The sequence below is a fragment of the Mobula birostris genome, chromosome 3 (genome assembly GCF_030028105.1).
Source record: "Mobula birostris isolate sMobBir1 chromosome 3, sMobBir1.hap1, whole genome shotgun sequence".
NCBI classification, from domain to species: Eukaryota; Metazoa; Chordata; class Chondrichthyes; order Myliobatiformes; family Myliobatidae; genus Mobula; species Mobula birostris.
Window position 1 is genome coordinate 107,664,368 of NC_092372.1, and position 25,201 is coordinate 107,689,568.

The following is a 25,201-nucleotide window of genomic DNA, read 5'->3' on the forward strand; positions in this document are numbered from 1 at the left end:
AATAGAGTCTTCTAAGAGACTCTTAGATAGGTACCTGGAGCTTGGAAAACTAGAGGGCTATGCAGTAGGGAAATTCTAGGCAGTTTCTAGAGTAGATTACATGGTCGGCACAACATTGTAGGCCAAAGGGCCTGTAATGTGCTGTAGATTTCTGTGTTTCTATGACCTCCAGGTAGCCATTTGTCAATGATCACAAGGAGGAAGCCATAATTTCTTGGGAGAGCTAGTCGGTTGCTCTGCAGAGTTAGTACATCTTCCAAGCCTGTAGAGATCATATGGTGACCCGGGCTCTTGCCGCTGTTTCCTCATTCAATACTCATTAGTGTTCAATCACCAGCCATCCTGGTTCCCTTCGGAGAGGTGTCCTTCACTATCTCTCTTCTGACTGGAAGGGCCCTGGCCTGGGCCACTGCACATTGGGAACAAAGGTCGGAGGCTTGCTCAATTTCGAGAAATTCATGGCTGCTATGAGGAGGGTGTTTCATCACCCTGCCAGAGCCAGCTGAGCCTCATCTGATGAAGATTTGACAGGGTAGATGGTCAACGGCCAACTTCACTGTCGAGTTTCAGCCCTTGGCCTAAGAGAATGGCTGGAATGGGGAGGCCTTTGTTACTCTATACTGTCGCGGACTCTGAAATGAACTGAAAGAAGCCCTCTCCTTGGGAGAGCCAGCAGAGGACTTAGAGGTTCTAATCAACCAATCCACTTGTCTATATAATCATCTGGCATCGTAAGTGGTACTACATCAAGAATGCTAGCTCAAGCTCGGCCTCAATGCATCGTAGTTCCAACCCCTGATCTTGCACCGTGACCTGCCCATCCTCTGTTCAGTACTCACTCAAACCCATGCGGATCACCTGCACTAGATCTATCAGAGTCAAGGCTGCTGCTATGTGGCAAGACAGGTTACCTGCGGGCTGATTGCCTGAGGCTGCAGTAGTCAGGAGAACAGCAAACACTATCTAGTGTTGGGAGAATTGTGATGGTAGCAGCCATAGAGTCTGAGGCAGGGATCACCTGGGGCAAGAACTGGAGGCAGGTGAGGGCTCTTGTGGACTCTGGGGCAATGGGTAGTTTTCTGGACATTGGAACTGCCTGTTGGCTTGACAGGCTACTGTGAGAGTTGATCCATTTCCTGGCTGCAACTGTCTTGGATGGCTGCCACTAGGTTCCAAGCAGATGCAGCTCCAGACTGTGGTCTTGCACTTGAGGATAGCGGGTCATATGGAAGACATTATTTCTGCATTATTGACTCTCCACTCATACCCCTGATCCTTGGGTGGCCTTGGCTCTCCCAGCGTAAACTATCTGTGAACTAGAGGGAGGGGAGAATCATTGCTTGGTCCAGTCATTGTAAGAGACTATGTTTGCAGTGTGTGTTCTGGCCCCCAGACTCCCCCAAGACCAACGACCAACAAGGAGGCAGCCTTCAGTGTGAGATAACCTGAGTTCTTCTGGAGATCCTTAAGGACCGGTTCCAGACAACGGGACTCTGCGTATCCTGACCCTGTCTAGTCGGGACTGCATGAGAATCTCTTGTTCAGGAGAAGACCAAAGCGATGCCCGAACAGTCTGGAAGACTTGCAGCTGAACCTAAGGAATTCAGCCAGCAGGTCTTGTGGAAAGGAAAGATTCCTATATGCAGATCTTTGATTCTATAAGTAATGCCTAGCTGTCACTGCCTGAGGATATGGGGTTCTGGAGGAGAATACAACTCTCAAACTGGTTGTCTACAAGGACTTGGAGGAGGTCTTCAGCAAGGGAAAGGCCTTGATGCTTTCACCGCACTGACCCTACAACTGTGCTGAAGACCTGCTGCCTGGTACTTGCCCTCTGCGGAGTCAGTTGTACACGTTCTCAGGCCCAGAGGAAAGTGCAGTGGAAGAGTAGATAAAGGAAGCTCTAGCCATGGGCTTCATTCAGCCCTCCACCTCACCAGCTGGCACTGGCTTCTTCTCTGTGCAAAGGAAAGATGGGAGCCTGTGGCCATGCATTGATTGTAAACAGCATAATGGCCAAGAATTGTTACTCCCTTCCACTCATGAGTACGGCCTTTGAGCTGCTGCAAGGGGCAAAAGTATTTATGAAGTTAGACATATGGAGTGCATACTATCTGGTCTGTATAAAGGAGGAAAGGAAGACCATATTCAATACACTGACGAGGTACTATGAGTACCCGGTTATAACCTTCCGTCTTTTGAATGCTCGAGCAGTCTTTCAGATCTTTATAAACAACGTGCTCCAGGAAGAAGTATGCCCTCTCTACTTGAATTTATCCTAATCTTCTCAAAGACCATGGAGGAGCAAGTTGCTCACGTCAGGGACATCTTAATGTGACTTGAGGACCGTGGACTTTATATCAAGCTAGAGAAGTCTATATTTCATGTGACAAACATTTCAGTTTTAGGTTTCATCACCTCCAATGGCAATCTCAAGATGGACCGTATCAAGACCTAGGCATTCAGAAACCGGCCACAACTATCCAGCGTCAAACAAGTCTAATGACTGCTGGGGTTTGTAAATTTTTACTGGAAGTTCATCAGGAACTTCAGCTCAGTAGCAGCTCTGCTGTTAGTGCTAACCAAGAAATCCTTGGGCCCTTTTGTCTGGACTACTGAAGCAGAGGCTGCTTTTGCTGAGCTCAAACAATGGCTCATATCAGCTTCTGTCTTGGTTTCTCCTAACCTGGACCTTCCCTTCATCGTGGGGGTGGATGCCTCGGACAATGGAGTGGGTGCAGTGTTGTCTGAATGGTCACTTTTGGACAGTAAACTGACCCTTGCGCATTTTCTCCGGGCAGCGAGAAACTACATCAGGAATCAGGAGCTTCCTGTTGTTAAGTTAGCTTTGGAGGATTGGCATCACTGGCTAGAGGGGGCCAAAAACCTGGCTCATATTCAGGAGGCCAAGAGACTGAAATTCAGGCAGACCAGATGGTCTGTGTTCTTTAATTTCATCCTGACCTATTGACTAGGGTCAAAGAACCAGAAACCAGATACCTGTCCCGTCAGTTTGACGAATCCAAACGAGAGGAGCAGCCTACAACCATTTTGCCCCAAGCCAAGGCGGTAGCGCCAGTTCATTAGAAATGAATGTTCTTGTTCACAAAGCCCAAGCACAAGGGGAGATTCCTAAGAATAGTCCTTTGGGTCAGTTGTTCATCCCAAGTTCTGTCTGGTCCCAGGTACTCCAATGGGGGTATCTATTGACAATGACTGCTCACCCAGGAATTGGCAGGACCCATGAGTTTATCAAGAGAAGGTATTGGTGACCCAGAAAGATGAAAGAGGTTCAGAAATATGTGCAGGTATGTGAGCTGTGTGCCCATAACAAGGAGCCCTGTACCCAACCTTAAAGGTTCCTCCACTCCCTACCTGTTCCAGAAAAACCATGAGCTTTGTCATGGATCTTCCACCATCCTAGGGAAACACTGTCATCATGGTAATTGATCCTTTTTCAAAAGCCTGCAGGTTCATTGCCTTGGACAAGCCATCTGTTCTGGACCAGGTCTTCAGGATCCATGGATTCCTGGTGGACATTGTCTCAGATCGTGGTCCACAATTCACATCATATTTGTAGAGGGCATTCTGTAAGCTGATTGGAGCATCACAAGTCATCCCTTTAGGATTCACCTGCAGTCTAATGGCCAAGACGGAGCAGTCTAACTAAGATATGGAATGAACTCTAGGATGCCTGGCCTGAGGAGTGGTGTGACCATCTGATGTGGGCAGAGGTCACGCACAATGCATTACAGCATTCGGTGCACAGATGTCACCATTCGAGTGCCAGTTTGCTTATCCCCTTTCTGGAACAGAAGGCTGAAGTTGAGCTTCCTAGATCTGAAACTTTGTTCAATGCTGCAAGCAGAAATGGATTAGGGCCAAAGTGATTTTACTGGTCTCTACCCAGAACGCAGAGAACAAGGTGAAACAAAAGAGAAGGCAACACTCACAACATGCTGGAGGAACTCAGCAGGTCGGGCAGCATCCGTTGAAATGATCAGTCAATGTTTCGGGCCAGAACCCTTCATCAGGACTTCATTCCGGCCCGAAACATTGACTGATCGTTTCCACGGATGCTGCCCAACCTGCTGAGTTCCTCCAGTGTGTTGTGAGTGTTGCTTTGACCCCAGCATCTGCAGAGTATTTTGTGTTTATAAAAGAGGAGGTAGCCTGGGCAACAGGTCTGGCTGTCTATTCATGATTTGCCTCTCCGGATAGAGTCTAGAAAGGTGGTGCCCAAGGTCATTGAACCCTTCAAAGTCCCGAAGGATCAAACCCAAAAGCGTACACCAGGCAGCTCCCCAATACCCAAAGATCAAACCCACATTCCAAATCTCTAAATTAAAACCTGTTAGTACCAGCCCCATTGTCCTGCAGCCACCTAGGTTTATCGATGGGGAATAGGTCTTCATGGCAAGAAGTCTTGGACTCACAAACTGTTTGTGGTGTTCAGACTGAGAGGAATTCAGAATCGAGGAGAGGTGCTGGGTGCCTGAAAGAGACGTCTTGGATCTGATTCTCATCCACAACTACCATCACCATCTCTCTGAGCAGTGAGGGTCGTCAGGAGCCAGCCATTAGGAAGGGGGTCCTGTTATGAGATGCACCCAACCGCCTCACCTTCTGGGGTTTAGACACCCTGACTATCCAGAGCATGGATAGCTGAGGATTCAGACAATCCCGATAATTGGCAATCATGTTTTGGGCGCCAAGAATTGAGCATTTAAGGAACACCTGAACGGAGCCTCAGTACTCAATCATAAGCCCAACCAGAGATATCATCCAGCATTTTGTTTTGTGCTCAGTTCTCGATCCAGTTTTATTCCATTTCTCGATCCTAGCCTTGGATATGCCAACACTTGGGTTCAAGTCATCCTTGTCAAGGACTCTCATCACACACACCTCCATAGAGATGCCTTCTATGTGAAAAGTTGACTTACTCTACTCTAAGACTATTATATGAGCTGTTCCTACCAATAATTTCATTGACAGACCAGGCATATTTAGATGAGTATGGACAATAAATTCTACTTGGTCATTTATCTGTCCTGTTGCTGCTGGCTCTGTCTGACAACTATATCCTTGTGTACTTTTCCAACTCAGTTGATGGTGCTAGCTGTGATCGTAATTGCTCAACTGAGAAACTGTATTGTTATAGTTTTCTGTTAGGAAAACAGATGAAACGCAGACTACTGCTTTATCTAATATCCATTTAATGCATGTGTTTGGAAATTCAACTGCACAACACTTTGTTCAGAAGTATGCAATCAAAATTCAGGCTTCCCAGATGAAGCACAATATAACCATTTCATCATTTAGAAAATTCAACCAATAAGTACCTTTGCCGCCCTTTGAGGTGATTTTAGCATTAGTCCGCATGGAAAAGTGTCATACCCCATGCTGCATTTGTTTTAGAGCATTGCTGGGGGTTCTGGAGAACTTTGCCTTGAAGCTTCATATTGTTAGCTATCAGGGCAAGGTGATTTTACTCTCAATAGCCTGAGAGACCTGCAAGTTAGATATTTATTTACCTATCCAGCTAGGCCCCAAGCATAGCATGAGGTTTCCATCTGCTTTCAATTTACAAATCCCTTCATGGTGTACTGCTAGACCGTCAAATTCCTCCCCTATCAATTCACTGCTAGATACCCCCTCCTCCCTTTCCAAATTACTGCCTGATACCCATGTCCTCATCAATCTAAAGTACTCTCTGATCACCCAAATCTACTGTTCACAATATATACTTGCTGCCTTTGCCCTCTGCCCAACGTAATGTTGGATCACCTATAGAGTCAGAGAAAACTACAGAACAGAACCAGAACCATCTGCCCATTAAGTCTGTGTCAAAAAATTAATCTACCGTACCTAATCCAATGGACTCACACCTGAACCATAGCCCTCCATATAACCTCCCATCAATGTACCTATTAAAATTATTCTCTAAAGTTGAAAGCAAGCACATATACACTTTTGCTAGCAGCTCATTCCACCCTCTCACCATCCTCTGATTGAAGAAATTCTCCATCATGTTCCCCTTAAATATTTCATCTTTCACCATTAACTCATGACCTTTAGTTCTAGTTTCACCCAACCTCAGTGCAGAAAGCCTGTTTGCATTTACCTTATCTATACCCCTCATAATTTTGTACACCTCTATCATATCTCCCCTCATTTTTCCGTGCTCTGAGGATTAAAGTCCTAATGTATTCAACTTTTCCCAATATCTCAAGTGCTCAAGACCTGGCAAAATCCTTGTAAATTTTCTCGGCACTTTTTCAATCTTATTGACATCTCTTCTGTAGGTAAATGACCAAAACTGCACATGATACTCCAAGTTAGGCCCCACCAATGTCTGAACATAACATCCCATCTGAATACTATGATTTACTGTATGAAGGCGAACGTGCCAAAGGCTTCTTTTAGAATGCTTTCTAACTGTGACATCACTTTCAATGAGTTATGGACTTGTATTTCCGAATCCCTCTGCTCTAGCACACTCCTCAGTTCCCTACCACTCACTGTGTAAGAAGTGGGACAGGCAGTCGTGGAGATCCTGGGACATAAATGACCACCAAAATTGTTTCTCGATAAACTCCTAGATCTGTTGAATTCCCAGACCTTCAACCAGATGGGAGGAGTAACCCTATTCCAACACTTTGGGGCGCACTGTGGTAGGGATGAACAGTCAGTTGGGATCTGACTGGGCCTGATCTGTCTGCTGGGTGGCCCTGATCTTCACCTCTATTCCCTAAAACATTGAAGCAGCAATGCATGGGGGAGGAAGGATGGGCTCTGCATTGTCCTCAGATCTGCTGAAGTGATGGGAGAGAGTGTCGGCCTCGGTATTCTTGCTGCCAAAACGATAGGTGAGGCTGAAATTAAACCAGGTGAAGAAGAGAGCCCAAAGGCCTTGATTGGACTGAGTGTCTTAGTATCCCAAATGTTGGAGAGGTTCTGTGATTTGTCCAAACCCAAAAGGGATACTCTTCCCCCTCCAGCCAGTGTCACCAGTCTTCCAAGGCCTCCTTGACAATCAGAATTTCTCATTCCCAACATCATATTACTTTTGCTGGAGCCAAACGACAGGAAAGAAATGCACAAGGGTACAGCCGGCTGTCTGCAGAAAAGCACAGAGAGTATGACTCCTATGCTGACATCTGAGGCATCCTGCTCAGATGAATAGCTGGGATGGGTCTGAATGTTGCTGCACTGGAGAAGCTTCACTTTAGCTCCAAGAATGTTTCCTCTGCAGCATTTGTCCGATGGAATACTGTAGAGGTCTTCCTGGTGAGTCCATTTATGGGGGCCGTGATAGAGCTGAAATTTTGGATGAAAGATCGTGAACCCCATGAAGTGCCGTACCTGTTTGGACATAGATTCCTTGGGCCCCTCCATTCCATGACTTCCTGAACTTTACTGGAAGGGGTAAATATATAGCTCAGAAGTGACAACTGGTCTTTATGGAGTTCACACTTCTCTGGCCTGGTGTTCATGTTATTATTGAAGACCTGTCTGAGAATCCTCCAGACATGCCTGGTGAGAGCAGAAGTAGATCAGAATGTTGTCCAGATACTGATTCAACATGTCCCTAGAGCACATTGTTGAATTGGGCCTGAAAAACAGAGGCACTAGCTAAAGCAAAGGGTACACATAGTGGCTAGGGGAGGAGTTGAAACCAGTCTTCCACTCATCCCCTTCATTGATACGAACCAGATTATAACCATTGCGTAAATCTATCTTGGAAAATATGATTGCCTTTGGAGATATTCGAATGGAGAGACAAGCAGGGGAAGAGAGCAGGGCTCTTCACAGTGATATTGTTTAGGGGCTGATAATCAATGTTGGGATGAAGCTTGCAATACTTCTTGCTCATGACATAGAAACCCATCCCTGTTGGTGAGTTTGACAGATGGATAAACCCCAAGGCCAATGTATTCTTCCATGGCTCTTGTTTCTGGATGAGAGACAGAAAAGAGCTGACCCTGGGCAGGACTAGTACCAGGTAAGAGGTCAATGGCACAGTCTTATGGCTGGTGTAGAGGCAGGGAGGTGGCCTTTTTTAACTGAAGAGCTCAAAAAGATCAGCGTATTCAGCCAAAATACCAGGAATACCAGGCAGGTCCACATCAGTGGTTGACACAGGAGGGATTTGCAGACCAGAGCTTGAGCTGGACCTAGACGGGTAGACAGGCGTGATGGTCCCCATTTCTTGGGGTGCTTTAAGTATCAACCAATTTGTGGGTTATGTTGGGATAACCAGGGGAGACCAAGTACCAGTGGCAGTTCAGGCAAATCAACCAGATAGGAGAGTTATTTCCTATAGTTGACTTCCAGCACAAGTTGGAGGGGCTTGTTGGAAAGGTGGATATGGATGGTGCCCAGAGGTCGACCATCCAGGGCCTTTACACCAATCTTTTCTCTCAATTTCTGCATTGGAGCTCCCCATCTTTAAGCTAAAGAGATGTCCATGAGATTCCCAGCTGTTCCAAAGTTGATAAACCCCTGAGGTTCATGGTTATAGGACCCCCATGACAACGAAGCTTGGAGCATCACACAATTAGCGGAAGCCAATTGCAGAGAGAATCTACTTTTCAGGACTCCCTTCCTTGCTGACAGGTATCCTTTTTTACTGAATGCTTGGGACATGATGCCTGAAAATGTCATAGATCATAACTATTGATTATTGCCTATTCTCCTGAGATGATATCGTTCCTCCTGAGATAGATGCACGTGGCTTACTTTCGTAGGCTCCTCTGTGAACTGGGTACTGGGTGATGAGGGAGAGAGTGAAGTCAGTTGGTGATCCATAGAGCAGGAAGCTTGAGACATCCCTTCTCTGTGTGACTGAGTTACCCAGTCGACAACTCGAATAGCCAGGTTAATCTGGTCATCCAGACTGTCCTGCTCACCTCAGATAGCAATCTCTTGCTGAACTCCTGTGTTCAGTTTGAACTGGAATGCAGTGTTGGGGGACCTCTCATTCCATCCTGTCTCCACCACAAGTATTCGAAACTTAACTGCATAATCCCACACTGACCTTCTGCCTTGGCAGAGGTCCAGAGGTTGGTGGGCAGCTTTCTGACCCTGTACTGGAAGGTTAAAAACTTTCCTTAACTTGGCAGCAGAATTTCAAAGTGACTGGGCTGTAGGGGAAACCTTACTCCTGCGGAGCATTGAACAGGTTGAGTGAAGGTCCATCCAGGAGATTACCACGTACGCCAATTTTCACACATCACCACCAAACTAACCAGGCTGGGCTTGAAAAGTCAGCTCACATGGGGTAATGAAATTCTCGCAGCTGTCTGGTTCACCAGAGTATCTGCCTGGTGGAGGAATACTCAGTTCTCGGATGGACACAGGAGTTGATTCAGGTCTGGATGCAGGAGTCAAGGCATTAGTGGCCGAAGTTGTTGGGGCAGTATAAAAGGAATATCTGCAAGATGCTGGGAGTGGGGTTGATGTGGCCAAAGGCTACTGAATTCCATTTCCGAGAATACTAATGGCTGTCAGCTGGTTCTCATTTGCCCTCTGCCCTATAAGGTTCATGGACTGCGACTGTAAGAGCTGAAATTGCTGTTATTTGAATCTGATTTTCTGCTGTACCTTTGCTGCGAGGATGACACCTGTTCCTCCAGCTGAGACAGGGCTTGTTGAACTGAGATATTCTGTCACATTGCTTCGGTCACTTCTCCCAACATAGATTTGATTGCCTATAACTTCTCCCCTATCTGGATAATAAACCTCAGGCCCAAGATCAGCTCTCTCTCTCTGCTGGGTCCATTTTTGCGGTTAAGGCTTGTCATCAAAATGTTCAGATATGACCCAAGTGCAGAGAGACACTGAAGTGGGTGAACCGTTCACTGACTTTAATGAGAACTGTTTCAGAATTTAAAGAAAAAAAAATAAACATTAGGTCAACATGGCTATTAACTAAAACTCTCCAAATGAAAGTTAAATGCCAACACTGCAGCTGGAATCAAAACTAAATACTAAATGAATATTGCTCCTTTATAGTACAGGCCGAAATCTTGGTCCTCTTTCCCATACATGGACAAGGGTAAGCAGGGAGCATAAGTGTTGCTGTGCTTTTGGCCAAGTCTTGTCAAGACTAGAATGAAAAGAAGGGGGTTAGATACCACCACAACGAAACAGTAATTAGCTGAAATGTGCATACCCATGAGTGTGATTGCTGAACCTGTTCTGTAGCTCCCCTGTGTGGGTGCATAAACCCTGCAACAGAGTCCATCGTTGTGACACTTTTTTTGAACAATGAAACAATATTAGCTATCCTCCAACCCTCCAACACCTTACCCTATGTCTAAGCATGTTTCAAATATCTCTACCAGGGCCCCTGCAATTTCTGCACTTGCCTCCCACAGTATCCAAGGAAGCACCTTTTAAGGACCCGGGGATTTATTCACTCTAACTTGCCTGATGACAGCAAACACATCCTTCTCTGCAGGCTGCATACAGTCCGTAACCTCTCTACGGCTTTGTCTCACTACTATGGACACAATGTCCACTGCCCGAGTAAATACAGATGCGCATAACCCACTTAAGAACCACCCCATCCCCCAATCTCTTGTGGCTCCATGCATAGATGATTACTTTGAAATTCCAGAGGACCAACTTTCTCCCCTGTAATCCTTTTGCTTTTGGTATATCTGTAGAAACCTTGGGATTCTTATGTACTTTGCCTGTTAGAGCAAAGATTGTCCTGATTTCTTAATTGTTCTCTTGAATTTCTTATACTCCTCCAGAGCCTCATTTGCTGCTTCCTGTCTATACCTGCAATGCACCTATGGTTTTCTTAACCACTGCCTCAATATCCCTTGAAAGCCAAGATTGCCTAAACCTGTTATTCTTGCCTTTTATTCTGACAGGAACACGCAAGCTCTGTACTCTCAGAATTTCACTTTTAAAGGCCTTCCTCTTACCAACTACACATTTGCCAGAAAGCAAACTGACTCAATCCACACTTGCCATATCCTTTCCGATACCTTCAAAATTGCCTTTTTCTAATTTAGAATCTCAACCCAAGGACCAGACTTTTCCATAATTATCTTGAAACTAGTGGTATTGTGATCACAGGATGCAGTGTTTCACTATGCAAACTTACATCACCTGCTCTGTTTCATTCTCTAATAGGAGATCTAGTATCACACTCCCTCGGGTGGGAAGAGAAGATGGCAGCGCGACGCAGCTCTCGGGTGAAATGATATCTTATCTGTTAAATAGGGGCCGTGGACAATTCTGATTTGATGAAGACAGACGTGAGAAGCAGAGGAACATCTGGAGAAATTTCTGAAATGCCTGGTTTCGCTGCCTTTGCTACTGTGAGATCGAGAATCTCTGGAAGGAAGGCCCCAAAATCCCCAGCTTTGCCCGCTGCTGACGACCTAGGCTGAGGTCAAAGCATTCGGCAGAGGTGGTGCTCAGTACTCGGTGTCAGAGGGCTGATCAGAGCTCGAAGTTTTCGGACGACTCAGAGTGGGACTGTGGTCGGGCATGGCAGGGAGAGTTTTCTTCCTTCTCCCGTCTGCGTGAGATGTGGGGCTTTTGAGAGACTTTGAACTTTTTTACTGTGCCATGGACTGTTCTTCATCAAGTTATGGTATTGTTGCACTGTTGTAACTATATGTTATAATTATGTGGTTTTGTTAGTTTTTCAGTCTTGGTCTGTCCTGTGTTTCTGTGATATCACACTGGAGGAATATTGTATCATTTCTTAATGCATGCATTACTAATTGACAATAAAAGAGGACTGCGTGTCCTCATAATCTAATAATCTAATCTAGTTGGACCTTTATGCATCAAGGAAACATTACTGAAAATGTTTGACAAACTCTATCCCATCCAGCCGTTTTAGAGTATGGGAGTACTAGCCAAAATGTGGAAAGTATCTACTATCACAACCTCGTGTTTCATGAAACAGTCTGCGATCTCTCTACAAATTTGGTCCTCCAAGTCCCACAGTGTTGGGTGCTCTACAGTATAACCTTACTGATGTAGTCATCTGTCATAATTTCATATACTGATCCAATCCCTAACATTCTCCAAAGCAAAACATACAAAATTCTGGAGAAACTCAGCAGGTCAGACAGCATCCAGGGAAATGTAGAAATAGTCAGCGTTTCAGGCTGAGATCCATCTTCAGGACTACAAAAGAAGGGGTAAAGAAGGCAGAATAAATAGGTGGAGGAGGGGAAGGAGGCTGGCTGGAAGGTGATAGGTGAAGGCAAAGGACTGGGGAGGAAGAAATCCAATAGGAGAAGTGAGTAGACTACAGGAGAAAGGGTAGAAGGAGGGGCAACAGAGACTTTGGAGCAGAATTAGGCCATTCAGCCAGTTGGGTCTGCTCTGCCATTCTATCATGGCTAATCCTGGATCCCACACAATCCCATACACCTGCCCTCTCGCCATATCCTTTGATGCCCTGACTAATCAGGAAATGATCAACTTCTGCTTTAAATAGACCCACAGACTTGGCCTCCACCACAGGCTGTGGCAGAGCATTCCACAGATTCACTACTGCTGGCTAAAGGTGATGTACAGTTCAGAAGAGGTAAATGTCCGGAGTGGGGAATAGAAGGAGAGGGGAGGAGGAGGGATTTGTTTTTAACCAGAAGATAGCGATATTCATGCTATCAAGTTACCCAGATGGAATAAAAGAGTGGGTGGATCAACATCGGAATGGGAATCGGAATTAAAATATTTAGTCACCAGGAAGTTCCACCTTTGGAGAAGGGAGCAGAGGTGCTTGATTTACATCAGGTCTTTTTGAGGTAGAGGAGGCAGCACTGGGAGCACCAGACCCAAGATAGACGACTCCAGGAGATTCACATGTGTAACGTTGCCTCATCTAGAAGGACTGTTTGGAGCCCTGAATGGAGATGAGGGAGGAAAGTGTGGGCAGGTGTAGTACTTAGGCCACACAGGGATGAGTACCAGGAGGGAGATTAGTGGGGAGGGATGAGTCTACAAGGGAATCACAGAGGGAGGAAGGGGATGTACAGATGTGTTTGGTGGTAAGATCACTTCGAGATGGTGGGATGTTGTGGAGAATAACGTGTTAGATGCGGAGGCTTATGGGATGGTAGGTAAGGATAAGAGGAAATCTAGCACTGTTAAGGTGGTAGGAAGTTGGGGTGTGCGCAGACGTTCAGCAAATGGAGGAGATGTAGGTGAGGGCAGCATCAATGGTGGAGGAAGGAGGACACCTTTGATGTCTTGGAAAGGAAAGCCTCATCCTGGGAACAGATGTAGTAGAGACAAAGGAATTGAGAAAAGAGAAATGCATTTTTACAGGAGACAGGGTGGGAAGAGGCAAAGTCAAGACAGCTGTAGGAATCGGTAGGTTTATAAAAGATGTCGGTCGACTGCTTGTCTCCAGAGATGGAGAAAGAGAGATTGAGAAAGTGGAGGAAAATGTCAGAAGTGGACAAAGTGAGAGGAGCCGAGGGAGAAATTTTTGAGGTGGGAATCAGTTCTGCTAGATGTCAGAGGGTGGTGGTGGAGGGTAACTGGTTGGGCCTTTTATTGAGAAAGAAGTAGAGAGCCTTCAGGCCTTCTTGATGAGTGGTAGATGTGCATCTGCCATTCTTACATACTCCTTCCATTGAAATATATACAACTCGGGCAGAGTTCAGATGGGACCAAATGGCTGCATCTTTCAGTTTAACTGCAGAAACAGTTTAAGTTCCTCTCTTCAAACCACAAGATGATAAGACATAGGAGCAGAAATAGGTCATTTGGCCCAGCGAGTCTGCCCCGCCATTTCATCATGGCTGATCCAATTTTCCTCTCAGCCCCAATCTCCCACCTTCTCCCCATATCCTTTCATACCCTGACCAATTAAGAATCCATCAACCTTTGCCTTACATAAAGACTTGGCCTTAGCTCTATCCATAATGATGCCACACCTTCCAACTCTGTGTCACCTTTTTGTCATGATTTAATTTCATTTTTTACCAACAAATAACGCTGTCTCCTCTGCCCCCCTGCCTGTCCTTTCAATACAATGTGTATCCTTTGACAGTGAGCTCCCAGCTATAATCTTCTTTGAGCCATGATTCAGTGATGCCTACAAGGTATGCCTCAGGGATCAGTTCTGGGACCCCAACTCTTTGTGATTTTTATAAATGACCTGGATGAGGAAGTGGAGGGATGGGTTAGTAAATTTGCTGATGACACAAAGATTGGAGGTGTTGTGGATAGTGTGGAGGGCTGTCAGAGGTTACAGCGGGACATTGATAGGGTGCAAAACTGGACTGAGAAGTGGCGGATGGAGTTCAACCCAGAAAAGTGTTAGGTGGTTCATTTTGGTAGGTCAAATATGATGTCAGAATATAGCATTACTGATAAGACTCTTGGCAGTGTGGAGGATCAGAGGGATCTTGGGGTCTGAGTCCACAGGACACTCAAAGCTGCTACGCAGGTTGACTTTGTGGTTAAGATGACATACGGTGCATTGGCCTTCATCAACCATGGGATTGAGTTTAAGAGCCGAGAGGTAATGTTGCAGCTATACAGGACCCTGGTCAAACCCCACTTGGACTACTGTGCTCAATTCTGGTCACCTCACTGCAGGAAGGATGTGGAAACCGTAGAAAGGGTGCAGAGGAGATTTACTTTTTAAAAAAAAAAATTTTTTTTATTTGGATAAGGAATTCACAAGTATCATGAACTTTTTTCACATGTATAGCCTTTTCCATTTTTTATATATGTATAAATCTATAATTATTTATACATTCCTAAGTACACATTGAGATGATATAAAAAGAAATTAGACACCTAAATAGATAATTATGTGCAGTTGAAATTCTACTCTATTAGGCTAAGTAATGATATTAGTTGTTAAGAAAAATAGTAATAATAGTGGATCAGTAATAATTTCCATATATCTCTGCTGGACCATTTCTTTCTGGTCCAAAATATTGTATGTAAGCCTATGTAACTACCATTGTAGGTGTTTATATTCAAGATTCAAAAACTTTATTGTCATTCTAACCATACATCAGCCCTGCAGGGCGGAATGAGACAGCGTTTCTCAGGGACAGTGCAATCATAGCATAACAAACGCAACACTAAATAATAAACATAACAATAAATACTAAAACACAACAGCCACATGTCAGTTAAAATCAGTTATAAGTGTCCAAAGCAGAGAGTCAGGTGGAGCAGCTATTTAGCAGTCTGACTGCCTGTGGGAGGAAGCTGTTTAGTAGCCTTGTGGTTTTAGTTTTGATGCTCCTGTAACGTTTGCCTGATGGCAGAACAACAGCAAAAAACAGTTCATGGAGAGGGTGTGAGGGGTCTTTAATGATGTACCATGTCTTCTGGAGGCATCAACTCTGAAAGAGGTCTTGGACAGAAGGTAGGGAGACCCCAATAACCTTCTCTACTCCCCTAACCACCCTCTGCAAGGCTTTTTTGTCGACAGCACTGCAGCTGGAGTACCAGGTTGTGATGCAAAAGGTCAGCACACTCTCAATCACGCCTCTGTAGAATGTAGTTAAGATGTTAGTGGGGAGTGATGCTTGTTTAAGCTTCCTCAGAAAGTGCAATCTCTGCTGGGCCTGTTTCACAATCCCAGTGGTGTTCCTGGACCAAGTGAGATTGTCCGAGATCTGCACCCCAAGGAACTTGATGTTTTCCACTCCCTCCACTGTGGAGCCGCTGATGCTGAGGAGTGTGTGCTCAGGCTGAGACCGTCTGAAATCGACAATCATCTCCTTGGTTTTGGTGACATTAAGCATCAAGTTGTTATCCCTGCACCAGCTCTCTAGGTGTTTGACCTCCTAACTTGTTCATGTTTGCTCCTACCCCCAAACATAATTATCCAATCCCTATGTACTTATTTACTTAATTTTATCATTTTTTTCCCTTTCCCAAATCTTTTCCTTTACTTGTGTTAATTCTCCATTTTCCAAAAAAAACCAGTAAACATTTAGACCAGGGGTGCTTGCGTTAGCAATATCACTGTGTGGCTGAGAAGAACAGTATAAATCATTAGGAGAGTCATCTAAAGTCTGCTCACTTTGGGGTTATATATTCAATCCATTTATTCCAAATTTGATAAAATTTTTCTTTTTGAATTCTCAGAGAGTACGTCATCTTTTCCATTTTAACTATTTCCAAGATAATTTCGTGTCAATCTTCTAATGTAGGTGGTATTGGATTTAGCCACTTTCTAGTGATTGATTTCTTACTTGCTGCTAGGGCCTGCAGCAACTTTATATCTTCCTTCTGTTCAAGAAACAATACATGCCCCAAATAGAGCATCTCAAAGTTCAGAAGTATCTGGGTCTTAAGTACCTTAACTAATGTTCTATGAATACCTTTCCAATATAAGCTTAATTTAGGGCAATCCCAGAAAATATGGAAATGATTTGCCTCCTTGGAGCCGCACCTTCTCCAACACGTCACGTTTGTGTCTTTTATATTTTTCCTGATATGGGATCTTGAAGTATCTTATAATGTTTTTCCAACAATGTTCTCTCCAAGTCAAAGAATTAGTCGAGGACCATTGAAAGCTGCAGATTTTCCCCCAAGCCTCCTCTGAAAGTACCAACCCCGCTTCTTTCTCCCACTTCTCTTTAATATACAATGTGTTTACATTTTTAGCATGGGAGAGTGCATTATATAATCGAGAAACTGATTTACTAGGTATTGAACTGTAAGCCAAATTCAGAATCTTGAAAAATTTTAATTCTACTGTTGATAGGTCTGTATATCTACAACTCTGGTTAACATAGTGTCGTACTTGAAGGTACCCAAAAAAGTCATTGTGTTCTAGACTATGTTTGTCCTGCAGGAATTGGAAACTTTGTAATACTCTTTTATGTATAAATGAAAGGTAGGTTGTAAGACTTTTCTTTATCCATAGTTCAAATCTTTTATCTCCTCTGTTGGGAAGGAATTCGGTATCATATGCACACCATCTGAAAAGTTTTAACATGTTATTGATTCCACATGAATTAACCACCTTCTGCCATACTTTTAATGTAAGATTTATCCAGCTGTTTTTAAACTTTTCCAATTGGGCATCAATCCTTTGTCAGCTATTGAGGCCTGTAGAGGAAAACTGTCAACCAATCCAAATTCTATTTCCTTCCATCTAGCCTTATATTCCCTATTACACCAATATAACAGAGGGGTTATCTGTGAAGCATAAAAATAATTTCTCAAGCAAGGAAGTACCATACCTCCTCCTTCCTTCCCTAACTGTAAGGTATTATATTGAATTCTAGGTTTCTTTCCTTGCCAGATAAAGCGGGATATCCATTTGTCCCATTCCCTGAATTGATTATCATCTACCTCCACAAGTAAAGTCTGGAAAAGATAGAGTAACCGAGGGAGAATATTCATTTTTATGGTGTTTATCCTTGAATTTAAACTTAAAAAGGGGATAAGATTCCATCTATGTATATCTGCTTTTATCTCTGAAATTAATGGCCCATAATTTACCTGTGACAGCGTTGAAAGATCCTTCGGCAGGGTTATTCCTAAATATTTTAATGATTTAACTTCCCACTTAAGATCGTATGTATCCTGCAGTTTTTTTGGATGGTGTATAATTTAGGGACATAACCTGCGTTTTCTTTACATTTATTTTATAACCTGATATTTTCCCACAGTCATCCAACAGCGTAAACAATCCTATAAATGATTATTCTGGTTCACTCAGATAAATTAAAACATCATCTGCGAATAACACCACTTTCTGTTCAATCCCTGCCACCTTGATACCTTTTACAATTTCACTCTGTCTTATTAGTTGAGCAAGCAGTTCAATGTATAGCGCAAAAAGGAGAGGAGAAATTGGGCATCCCTGTCTAGTGCCTCTCTCTAAAATAAAGGAGTCAGACAGGTCCCCATTTATCTTAATTGGAGCTGTAGGGCTGTCACATAAAGTCTGGATTACTTTAATAAACTTTTCTTGAAAGCTGAATCTTCCTAACACTCTGTATAGGAATGCCCAACTAACTGAATCAAATAACAACAGGAATTCTGCAGATGCTGGAAAGTCAAGCAACACACATCAAAGTTGCTGGTGAACGCAGCAGGCCAGGCAGCATCTCTAGGAAGACGTACAGTCACTGTACCTCTTCCTAGAGATGCTGCCTGGCCTGCTGTGTTCACCAGCAACTTTGATGTGTGTTAACTGAATCAAGTGCTTTCTCAGTGTCTAATCCCACTACCATTGTTTCTGTCCCATTCTTAGTAACCTGTTCTAGTATGTGTAGAGTTCTCCTTATGTTGTCCTGTGCTTGTCTTTGTTGAATAAATCCAGTCTGGTCTAAGTGGATTAGGTCAGGTAAAAGCTTTTCCAATCTGCGTGCTAATATAGATGTAAATAATTTGTAATCTAAATTAAGAACGCTAACTGGCTGATAATTACCACGTTCTAGTTTATCTTCACCCTCTTTAGGAAGAACTGAAATAATCGCTTCTCTCCAGGAAGGTGGAGTTTTTCCTCTCTGCAAGATCCAATTAAAGGTGTTAAGTAGTAATCGGGCTAACAGTGACTTCAGCGATTTGTACCACTCTGAGGTAAACCCGTCAGAACCTGGAGACTTTCCAGCCTTTAATCTAGAGATGGCCACATTCAGTTCTTTGGCAGTTACTGGTTCTAATAGGCATTCATTTTGTAAATCTGTAGGTTGGGTAGATCTAAAGTATTCAATTATGTGTCTATATAAGGCTCATTGGAGGCCCAGGGTTGGGAGTACAGCTCTCAATAATACGTTTCAAAACTCTTTTGAATTTTCTCTATTGTACTCTCCACAAGCTTTGTCTTTGGATTCTTTTTTTATGAATTGTATTGTCTGCTTGTTGTTTACATAATTTATATGCTAATAATCTAGCTCATTTACCTCCTACTTCATAATTCTTTTGTCTCAGGTAAAGAAAATTTCTTTGAGTTTCCAATGTATAAATATTATCAATTTCACTTTGCAATTTCTTAATTTCCTGTTTTAAATTAGAATTACTTTTGTTGCTATCTACAACTTGAAGTTGTTTTAATTTTCCTTGAAGGTCTGCTAATTTTTGTGCAATGAGTTTTTTCATGTGAGTGGTAATGGAAATAATTTTCCCTCTCAGTATAGCTTTCAATGTATCCTATAAGATCACTGGTGATGTTTCTCCTGTGTCATTAAGGTCTAGGTATTCTTTGATTTCTCCCCTTAATCTCTCCATTACTTTCAGGTTATTGAGTATATGTGAATTTAACCTCCATAGTGTTTTCCTCATTTTCCTTTCCGGGATTAGAGACATAGAGACTGGGCTATGATCCGACAGATCAATTGTTGCAATATTACAGTCTTTTATCCTGAGTCTATCTGTATTAAATATAAAGAAATAGTCTATCCTTGAATAGGCTGAATGAGGGAAAGAGTAATGTGTATAATCTTTACTAGTGGGGTGTAATTCCCTCCACACATCTGTAATTCCCAACTCCTCTATCAATAAATTCATTTTCCAAGTCAGAGCTTTATTCTGAGTAACTATTCTTGAAGAATCTAATGCAGGATTTAACCTAATATTAAAATCCCCTCCACAGATTACTACCCCTTGAGAACTGACCATTAGGTCAAAAATGTGCTCACAACCTGGTGGAGCATAAACGTTCAACAATGTTATTTCTGTACCTTCTATTCTTCCTGTAATTTACCTAACAACGATCAAGGGAAATGGCGGCTTAAGGAAAAGGTCTCTCAACAAAAAAGAAGGTAAACTGTCCCAAAATCGAAATTAGACAAATACTTAATATTGTATAACTATATTAATAAAAGGGGCAATGATGATGTCTAAGAATGAGATTAAAGAGTCCGCTCCGAAGGCTGATAAACACAAAGAGACGCAGCAAGGCGACAGGCCTAGCTCCCCCACGGCAAGCCAGGACGGAGATAATGAGGAGGAATCGGTGAATCTGTCTTTGATTCTCAGAGAGATTTGCAAGTTCTGACAAGATAACTACAAGCAGCTGGAAGATATTAATTGAGAAATAGTAAAAACTAATTTGAGGATAGATGAAGCCAAAGCGAGGATTGTAGGAATTGAGGAGAGGCTGCAAACCGCAGAGGAAGTGATAGCAGAAATGCTAAAGCTACAAGAGCAGCTCCAGTGGAAGCTAATAGACCAAGAAGGCTGCTCAAGCAGAGGAGATTTACAAGGATGTTGCCTGGATTGGGGAGCATGCCTTATGAGAATAGGTTGAGTGAACTCGGCCTTTTTTCCTTGGAGCGACGGATGATGAGAGGTGACCTGATAGAGGTGTACAAGATAATGAGAGGCATTGATCGTGTGTATAGGTTAGAGGCTTTTTCCCTGGGCTGAAATGGCTAGCACAAGAGGCCATAGTTTTCAGGTGCTTGGAAGTAGGTACAGAGGAGATGTCAGAGGTAAGTCTTTTACGCAGAGTGGTGAGTACGTGGAATGGGCTGCCAGCGGCCGTGATGGAGGAGGAAATGCCAGGGTCTTTTAAGAACTCCTGGATAGGTACATGGAGCTTTGAAAAATAGAGGGTTATGGGTAAGCCTAGGTAGTTCTAAGGTAAGGACATGTTCGGCACAGTTTTGTGGGCCGAAGGGCCTGTATTGTGCTGTAGGTTTTCTATGTTTCTACAATATCATATCTGCCAATATGCAATTGTGCCGCAAGTTCATCTACCTTATTCTGTGTACTGCACACATTCAAATACTGTATAACACCTTCAGTCTTGCATTCACACTTTTTGATTTTGTCTGCCTTTTACATTGCAATGCATCCCGTTAACTGCAATTTTGCCTTATCAATGGCCTTTCCTCACTACACATTGCCTCTGTTTGTAAGCCAGCTACCTCATCTTCAGCACTATCTACGATACCATAACCATATAACCATTTAACAATTACAGCAAGGAAACAGGCCATCTCGGCCCTTCTAGTCCGTGTCGAATGCTTACCCTCACCTAGTCCCATCTACCTGCACTCAGCCCATAACCCTCCATTCCTTTCCTGTCCATATATCTATCCAATTTAACTTTAAACGACAACATTGAACCTGCCTCAACCACTTCTGCTGGAAGCTCGTACCACACAGCTACCACTCTCTGAGTAAAGAAGTTCCCCCTCATGTTACCCCTCAACTTTTGCCCCTTAACTCTCAACTCATGTCCTCTTGTTTGAATCTCCCTTACTCTCAATGGGAAAAGCCTATCCACGTCAACTCTATCTATCCCCCTCATAATTTTAAATACCTCTATCAAGACCCCCCTCAACCTTCTATTCTCCAAAGAATAAAGACCCAACTTGTTCAACCTTTCTCTGTAACTTAGGTGCTGAAACCCAGGTAACATTCTAGTAAATCTCCTCTCTATTTTGTTGACATCTTTCCTATAATTCGGTGACCAGAACTGTACACAATACTCCAAACTTGGCCTCACCTGTGCCTTGTACAATTTTAACATTACATCCCAACTCCTATACTTCTTGCATTGAAATACACGCAGCTCAGGATGCCAGTTACACCATGCTTAACCTTTGGATTACTAACTTTGTCTGAGGACTTATCAACATATGCCTCCACAACCTCTCCACAACTGTTCTGATACTCTGGTTCCCATCCCCATGAAAATCTAGCTTAAACCCCACCATGCAGCATTAACAAACTTTCCCACTGCAATATTAATTCCCCCTCCAGTTCAGGTGCAAACCATCCCTTCTATACAGGTCGTACCCTCACCGAAGGGAGCCGAATGATCCAAAAATCTTATGCCTTCCCTCCTGCACCAATTCCTTCATCATGTATTAATCTACATAATCTTCCTAGTTCTGGCCTCACAGGTAGCAATCCTGAGATCACAACCCTAGAGGTCCTGTCTTTTAACTTAGAACCTAACTCCCTGAGGTCCCTATGCAGAACCTCATCACTTGTCCTACCCATGTCATTGGTAACTACGTGGACCATGACTTCTGACTGTCACCCTCCCACTTGAGAATACTGAGGACTAGATCCGAGATATCCTGGATCCTGGTATCAGGGAGGTGATGTACCATCCAGGGAAACTTGTTTTTGCCCACAGAGCCTCCTGTCTGTTCCCCTAATTAATAAATCCTCTATCACCAAAGCATGCCTCTTCTTCCTCTTCCCTTCTGAGTCAGAAAGGGTCTTCTGTGCTAGAGACCTAACCACTGTGACATTTCTCTGTTAGGCCATCTCCCCTAACAGTATCCAAAGTAAAATACCTGTTGTTGAGAGGGATGGACACAGGAGTACTCCTTAATCCCTTTTCCCTTCCTGACTGTCACCCAGTTTCCTGTGCCCTACTTCTTGGGTGTAATTACCTCTCTATATGTCCTGTCACCCCCTCAGCCTCCCAAATGATCCAGAGTTCATTCATTTCCAGCTCCAACTCCTTAAGGCAGTTTGTTAGAAGCTGCAACTAGATGCACTTCTTGCAGTTGTAGTTGTCAGGGACACTGGCGATCTCCCTGCCTTTCTACATCCCACAAGTGGAGCAGTGCACTATCCTGTCTAGCATCTCTACTGTTGTAGCTGAGCAGATATAAATGTCTCATTTTCCCTTTACAAGCTGGCTGGGGTTCTTTTGAAGTTCGTGATCTGCAACAGCGTTCAAAACTGCAGTTTTTCTAATGGTGTTGAGTTCCTGATCCTGGAGCTCACCAAACGATCAGCCTTTTTCCGACATTTTCCAGGCACAACATGGAGGATGACGCAGTAAGGCCCTGTGGCTGATGCCACAAACTAAGGCAACGTGGGAGAAGGGACATCAGGATTTCACAGTGACAGATGTTGTGATCAGAGGTCTCTGTTGTCGACTGACTGCTTTCTCTTGATGGTGGGGGAGTTTGCTGCTGATTCACAAGTCGGAGAATCTCAGAATGAAGAAACATAGTAACAGTAACTGCTTGTTTCTCTTTTTGCCGTGAAATGGATGACATCTCTCTGTCCTTTGTTAGTCAGTGAGAGCACCTGTGGCATGTCGAACTGTTGGGAAAACTATAGTTTCTGGTCTCTCTGGGGGCTTTGCTGTTTCTTGGTGGGTGACGGATGCTGACGCTCTTTGCTAAAATTGGTGGGTTAGAGGGGGGAGTTTCATGTTTGCTGTGGATTGCGTGGGGAGGGGGGAAAGAGGGGGCTTTGAAGTTCTAATATTTGTCTGCTCATTCTTTTGAGATTCTTCTGTTCTTCGTGGATGTCTGCAAAGACTAAATATTTCAGGTTGTATATTCTTTGATAATAAATGAAACTATTAAACTCAGATCATTAATCCTAACATGCTCAATCTTTCTATTCCTGACATTGTACGTAGGTTTAACAATATCATTGCCCACAACCACACCACTGTCTAAAAAGACCATGGTAAATACTCCTGGGAGGGGGGAGAAGATGGTGGCGCGACAGCAGCACGCGCGGCCACTTCGATGGTGATGTCTGTTATCTGTCAAGTAGGGGACCGTGCACAATTCTGATTTGATGGAGACAGATATGAGAGTACGGAGGAACATCTAGAAAGCTTCTGAAATGCCCGCTTTGCTGCTGCTGCTACTGTGTGGCAACCGGAATCTCCGGAGCTGAAGGCCCCGAAGTCCTTGGCTTTGCGTGTTTCAGCTGCCGGGGAGAGGTCGAAGGCGCTCGACAGAGGATGGCACTCAGGTGGCTGTATCGGAGAGGCTGGTCGGAAGCTCAAAGTTTTCAGACGGATGGACTCAGTGTCGGCTGTGGTCGGCTGCTTCCAATGGATCGGCAAGTTGTCGGTGCCTGGAGGTTTATGGCAGGGAGTTTTTCCCTTTTGCTGCTGCTATCGGGGACTCGGGAGTCGATCGACTCGGGGACTTTGAGACTTTTTTTACTGTGCCCATGGTCTGTTCTTCATCAACTCATGATATTGCTTTGCACTGCTGTAACTATATGTTATAATTATGTGGTTCTGTCAGTGTTAGTCTTTGTTTTTTTCCTGTTTTCTGTGATATCACTCGTCTGGAGGAACATGGTATCATTTCTTAATTTCTAAATGACAATAAAAAGAGGACTGAGTGTTTTTATAATCTAAAAACATGTCTGAATGACTGGTGTCCTGTCCTCTCACCTCAATAGCAAGCAAATGCTTTGAGAGGCTGGTCAAGGACTACATCTGCAGCTTGCTACCACCCACACTGGACCCCCTACAATTTGCCAACTGACACAACCGATCGACTAATGACGCAATAGCCACTGCTCTACACACCGTCCTTACACATCTGGAGAAGAAGAATACTTATGTGAGAATGCTGTTCTTGGACTACAGTTCAGCATCCAACACCATAATTCCCTTCAGGCTCAACAAGAATCTCAGAGACCTTGGCCTTCACCCTGCCTTGTGCAGCTGGATCCTGCACTTCCTGTCAGATCGCTGGCAGGTGGTAAGAGTGAGCTCCCTCTTTTCCACCTGTTACGTACCCCGTGACTGGGTTGCCAAACCAGCAGAAATGGATCACTTAGTTGGAGTCTGGATTACTGGAACTAAGAAAGTTTTATTAAAGAAATAAGCAACACAGTACTCTAATAGTAAGGATATAAATGCAACAATTCAGCAATGATAAACACACATGTACACAGAATTAGGATAACAGGATCAATCAAGCTCTATCGTCGTCTAGGGGTAAATGACCAGTTTCAAAGTGACGCAAAGTTCAGTTCAATTGAGTTTAGTTCAGTCCACAGTAACCACTGCCGTGGCGATTGACGGTGGGGGTGGGGGGAGAGGAGAGAGAGAGCAAAATGAATGAATATTCAAACGGCTTCCAGACATTCCTTCGATATTCTTCGCAGTCAGCTTTCAGGCGAGCCCTTTGTAATGTCTTCTGAGGTCACTGACTGTGACCCCTCCGTTTTCAGATACGATCGCTCCTCTGCAGTGAACCTGGCACCCAGGCAAGGGCGGACACACACCAGGTTCCCGCCGATCATACCTTTCCACCCTATGCGTCTATGGCTTGGTCCCGTGATCGGCTTTCCAAAACTCCCACTGACTTGTGGGAGGCACACCGCTTCCAGGGTCTCGTTACCTCGTGGTGTCGTGTGTGTACTGCCTTAGCGAACCTGTCCCTTTTTATCCCCCTGCTGACAGTTCAGGGTTATCCCCACTTCAAACAGTTCAGGGTTCAAAGAGGAGCCAATCTTGACAGCTCTCAGACCGTGTCTCCTTCCG